At 42.1% G+C, this 5,273-nt stretch overlaps 1 protein-coding gene across 1 annotated transcript in view; it reads left to right on the top strand.

Moving 5' to 3' along the window:
• The first annotated feature begins 89 nt into the window (after positions 1-89).
• Positions 90-5,273, top strand: part of JADE2 (jade family PHD finger 2) — a 136,227-nt gene continuing 131,043 nt past the window's right edge. The window contains exon 1 of the mRNA XM_058736248.1: positions 90-198. The gene's annotated coding sequence lies outside the window, so the exon portion shown is untranslated. The remainder of the gene's footprint in view (positions 199-5,273) is intronic.

Below are 5,273 nucleotides of genomic sequence, written 5' to 3'. Positions count from 1 at the left end.
CCACTTCCCGGCGGCTAGAGCGGCCCTAGCGGCGCGCGACTGCTAGGGACGACCGGCCTGGAGCGCCCTCGCCGGGAGCGGCGGCCTCACCGGCCCCGGCCCCGGCCCCGGCCCCTCAGACTTCCGCAGTCCCAGGCGCCTGGCGTGCGTCCACCCAGGAGTCGCAGGGGCCGTTCTCAGTCGACCCGCGGGGAACCGGTAGGGAAATGGAGGCCCCAAGCACAGAGACGGAGTGCCCCTCTCCCATTCGGCAGCTCGGTACCAGCCACAGCTGTGCTGTGTCCTTGCCCTGGGGCTTTCCCTGGCACCCAGCCCTCAGATGGATGCGCTCAGTTCTGAGGGCTTTTATGTGTAGCTACTTAGGGTCTTTGATTAATTCCCAAAGGTCTCGACACCCATTCAGGTTGTGGCCCACCTTCCCGGAGCCAGCCAGCCAGCCAATACCTGCCAGGCCTTTTGCTAGATGCTGGGGATGCAAGAAAGCAAACTCAAAGCCCTGCTTTAATGAACTTTGCTGTCTGCTGGGGGAGGCAAACGTGAGTGAAATAATTGCTTGAGTGAAAATATTCAACGTTGGCAGATGTTCATAAGAAGGCCCAGAGTGTTAGGAGAATGAATAAGCAAGGGACCTGATCCAGACGTGAGTATCCAGGAAGTGATATAGGAGAGCAGAGAGATGAACAGGAGTTAACCACGTAAAGAGACATAGGCCATGGTAAGACCCAGTCTGGCCTGGTAAGAACAAGCCAAGATCTGTGTGACAGGGTTCTACAGTGGGGGACAGTGAAGGAGATGAGGCAGCAAAGATCAGCAAAAATAGCTGGCCATGGTAGGGACTGTGGTCTAGTTCCTAAGAGGAATGGGGAGCCTCTGAAGGATTTTAACCAGAGCAGTGACACCTCTGTTTCCAAAAGATGTTGGAAAGAATTGAAATGGATGTGTCCACAGGAGCTGAGCAGGTGAACTAGCATAACTCTGGTGTCTTGTTCAGGCGTCAGGTAGCAGATCCACTGAGAGAAGAGCTTACTTGTAAGTAGTGAATTTCCTATCCCTGGAAGCATTCAAGCACAGCACTTGGGAAATCACTTGAGCCCCCTTCAGCCTTGAGAGATTATTGACCTAAGAGGATTCCCCATCATCCCTTATCATTTGGTACAGAGGTACAGAGCTGGGCCGAGAATCCAGGATCCAGGGCTACAGAGTAGGGTCCAAAGGCAGAGCCATCTGTGATGTCTGCTGCTTCTGCAGTTTCTGATGGGATGTTAGGACCCCAGCAGGCAGAAACCTCCACACAAAATGGAAATACCAGGCAGTCTAATGAGGACATTGTGTTCACAAACCCAGTACCAGACTCAGTGAACTCCCATTATGGCTAACAATAGGGAGACATAGTACTCTCACCCCCTCAAGCAGGGAGAATGTGAACAGGGGTGTAAAACCAAGACAGTCTCAGCTTCTCCACAGCAGTCAGGAATAGGTGCCCACAGCCAGGGCTCTCAAAATTGAGTGCAGATCACATCTCCTGAGGGGCTTGGGGAAATAGATTCCCAGGCCTCTCGCTGGATGCTCAGAATCAAGGCTCCAGGTAGTTGATTCCATCTGGCGCTGAGCAAACTTTGAAAAACATTGATCAGACTTCTCTGAACCAACTTCTTGGTCACCTGATACATAGTTGAGAGGCTGGCCCAAAAATTAGAACCCAAGTTTTGTTATCAGCGGCTGTAGCTCCACAGCTAACTTGGCCACTGGGGTGGGGAAAAGCTAAGGGGTCCTCCAGCAACTAGCTTATTTAGCATCGTTTTTGATAATGAGTCATAAACATATATGTATATATACCTACATACAAATATATTCATACATGCATGCAAATCGGAAGAACCCAAAAGTATACAAATAGGTATTATAAAAATAACATAATATTGTTACATTACTCTTTCAAAATGTGAAGTAGTCTAAAAATGTTGGTATTAACATTTTATAGGACCCTTTGGTCTTGTAAATTATTGCCAAGTTTATTATTTCTTTTTTCCCCCCAGTTTATTATTTCCAACTTGTTTTTATGATTCAGATTTCCTCAGAGTGGAGTACTTACTTATATAGACAAGGATCAATTTTCCTACGTCATCTTTTTTTTTTAATCTTTATTGAGATATATTTCACATACCAGAAGATTTCACCCATTTATAGTATATAATCCAATGGTTTAGTATATGCACAGATTTGTGCAACTAATCAACACAAACTGAACATAGAACATTTTTGTCACCCCAAAAGAAACCACATAACCATTAGCACTTGTTCCCCACTCCCTCCAGCACCTGCCAACCACAAATCTACTTTTTGTCTCTACGGATTTCCTGTTCTGGACATGTAACATAAGCGGAATCATGCAATATGTGATTTTTTGTGACTAGCTTTCACTTGTATAATGTTTTCAAGGCTCATCCATGTTGTACCGTGTTATCAGTTCTTCATTCCTTCTTATGGCTGAAAACCACTACATCATATGGATATGCCTCATTCTCTTCATCCATTCATCATTTGATGGACATCTGGGTTATTCTTACATTTTGGCTATTATGAATAATGCTGCTATGAACATTCATGTACAAGTTTTTGTGTGGACATACATTTTCAATTTTCTTGATGATATAGTGGATTGCTGTGTCTAACTTTTTGAAGAGCTGACAGATTATTCTCCACCATGTCTGCACCATTCTCCATACTCACCAGCATTGTATGACTTCACTTACTATTTTCCCTTTCTTTTATTACAGTCATCTCAGTGTGTACAAAGATGGATCTCATTGTGGTTTTTTATTTCCCTAAGAACTAATTATGTTGAGCATCTTTCATGTGCTTATTGGCCACTTGCATATCTTTGGAGAAATGTCTACTCACATTCCTTGCCATTTTAGAAAAGAGAGATACTTTTTTTTGGTTTTTGTTTTATTTATTTATTTTTAATGTTTATTTATTTATTTTGAGAGAGAGAGCTCCCACATGTGAGCATGAGCAGGGGTGAAGCATAAATAGAGGGAGATAGAGAATCCCAAGCAGGCTTCGCACTGTGAGCACAAAGCCCAATGTGGGACTCGAACTCATGAACCAGGGCTCAAACACAAACCATGAGAATCATGATCTGAGCGGAAACCGAGTCAGATGCTTAACCGTGTAAGTGAGCCACACAGGCGCCCCAGAGACTGTATTTTAGAACATGTTTAGATTTACAGAAAAATTGAACAGAAAGTGCAGTATCCATCTCCTTTTCTCCTCTCCCTCCAGCTTCCTGCAGTATCAACATCTAGCATCAGAGTGGTATATTTGTTACACTGACACATCGTTATCATCCAAAGTCCATAGTTTACATTAGGATTCACTTTTGGTGTTGTACGTTCTATAGATTTTGATGAATGTGTAATGATGTGAATCCACCATTATAGTAACACAGAATAGTTTTGCTGCCCTAAAAATCCTGGCTTTTGAAGAGCAAGAGTTTTATATTTTGATGAAATATAATTTTTTTTTTTTCTGAGTCACACTTTTGGTCCTTTCTAAGAAAACTTTGACTCACCCAATGACATGAAGATTTTCTGTTCTCTTCTGGAAGTTTTATGGTTTTACGTTTAGATATATGATTCATTTCAAATTAATTTTTGCATATGATGCAAGGTATGGATTGTCAAGAGTGATAAAGGGTATAAAATTTTACCCCACTTGGAAGCTAACAAGTTACTGTGGCCCATTTTCAATGGCTGCTGGAAAAAGATCTAAGACTCCTATGATAGAGACAAAGAACTTGATGACTCACAGCATAGGGGGAAGCGTGGGCTTCAAGTTGATGTTGGTTCCCTTGTCCATAAGTCCCACGGTGGGCTATGCCAAGGGGCCGGGTGGAGAAAGTACAAAGTACGCACAGTGGGTTTGTGTCACAGCTGAGGAACCCTAAGCTTAGGGAACAGCAATCTTTTATAAAGGACTGCAAGCAAACCTGCCCAACCTTTGACCCAGAACAATACCTTATCTTTTTTTATCTGGACAGTAAACAAACTTGCCCTTTACTCTGAAGGTGGACACTATCTCTAAGCTGTTTCATGGACAAACATCCTTGAAAAGACAGTCTAGAACAAAAGGGCAGTTAGTGTCTAACTCTTAAAATGTGCAGATACATGAGAGACCCACTGAGAAATTGTTTCCCAACATAGGTTGAGATTTTTTTTTTTTTTTTTTTTTGGCTGTGTGGTCACCTAATTGGTCCAGTACAATTTGTTGAAAAGACTATCTTTTTTCCATTCAATTACCTTGATATCCTTGTCAAAAATCAATTGACCATATTTATGTGAGTCTATTTCTGGACTCTATTCTGTGTCATTGATCTATGTGTCTGTCTTTTTACCAATACTATACGGTCTTGATTAGTGTGACTCAGAGTTAGCAAAGTTATTCTGTAAAGGGGGGCTGCATATAACTCCTGTTGCATACTTTACTTTGTTTCTTTTTCCAACTATTTAAAAATGTAAGGGGCGCCTGGGTGGCTCAGTCGGTTAAGCGTCCGACTTCGGCTCAGGTCAAGATCTCGCGGTCCTGAGTTCGAGCCCCGCGTTGGGCTCTGGGCTGATGGCTCAGAGCCTGGAACCTGTTTCGGATTCTGTGTCTCCCTCTCTCTCTGCCCCTCCCCCGTTCATGCTCTGTCTCTCTCTGTCTCAAAAATAAATAAACGTTAAAAAAAAAAAAATTAAAAAAAAAAAAAAAATGTAAAAAGCATTTTTAGCTTGTAGGCCTTACAAAAACAGACTGCAGGCTAAATTGTGCCCATGGGCAATAATGTGCCAACTCCTGCTATAGCTTTATAGTAAGTCTTTTTTTTTATTAAAATTTTTTTTATGTTTATTCATTTTTGATAGTGTGCACATGGGGGAGGGGCAGAGAGAGAGGGAGACACAGAATCCAAAGCAGGCTCCAGGCTCTGAGCTGTTAGCACAGAGCCCAACGCAAGATCATGACCTGAGCCAAAGTCAGACACTTAACTGACTGAGCCACTTGGACGCCCCTTATAGTAAGTCTTAAGATCAAATTGTTTCAGTTCTCCAACTGTGTTCTTCTCCAAAATTGTTTTGGCTACTTTATATTATGCATATATATATATATATATATATATATATATATATATATATATATGAGTGTGTGTATATATATATGTGTGTGTGTGTGTGTGTGTATATATATATATATATATATATATATATATATATATATGTATTTATATGGTGCTT

Source organism: Neofelis nebulosa, chromosome 1 (assembly GCF_028018385.1).
Source record: "Neofelis nebulosa isolate mNeoNeb1 chromosome 1, mNeoNeb1.pri, whole genome shotgun sequence".
NCBI lineage: Eukaryota > Metazoa > Chordata > Mammalia > Carnivora > Felidae > Neofelis > Neofelis nebulosa.
The sequence above is the reverse complement of the archived record's forward strand: the minus strand, read 5'-3'. Positions and strand labels throughout refer to the sequence as shown.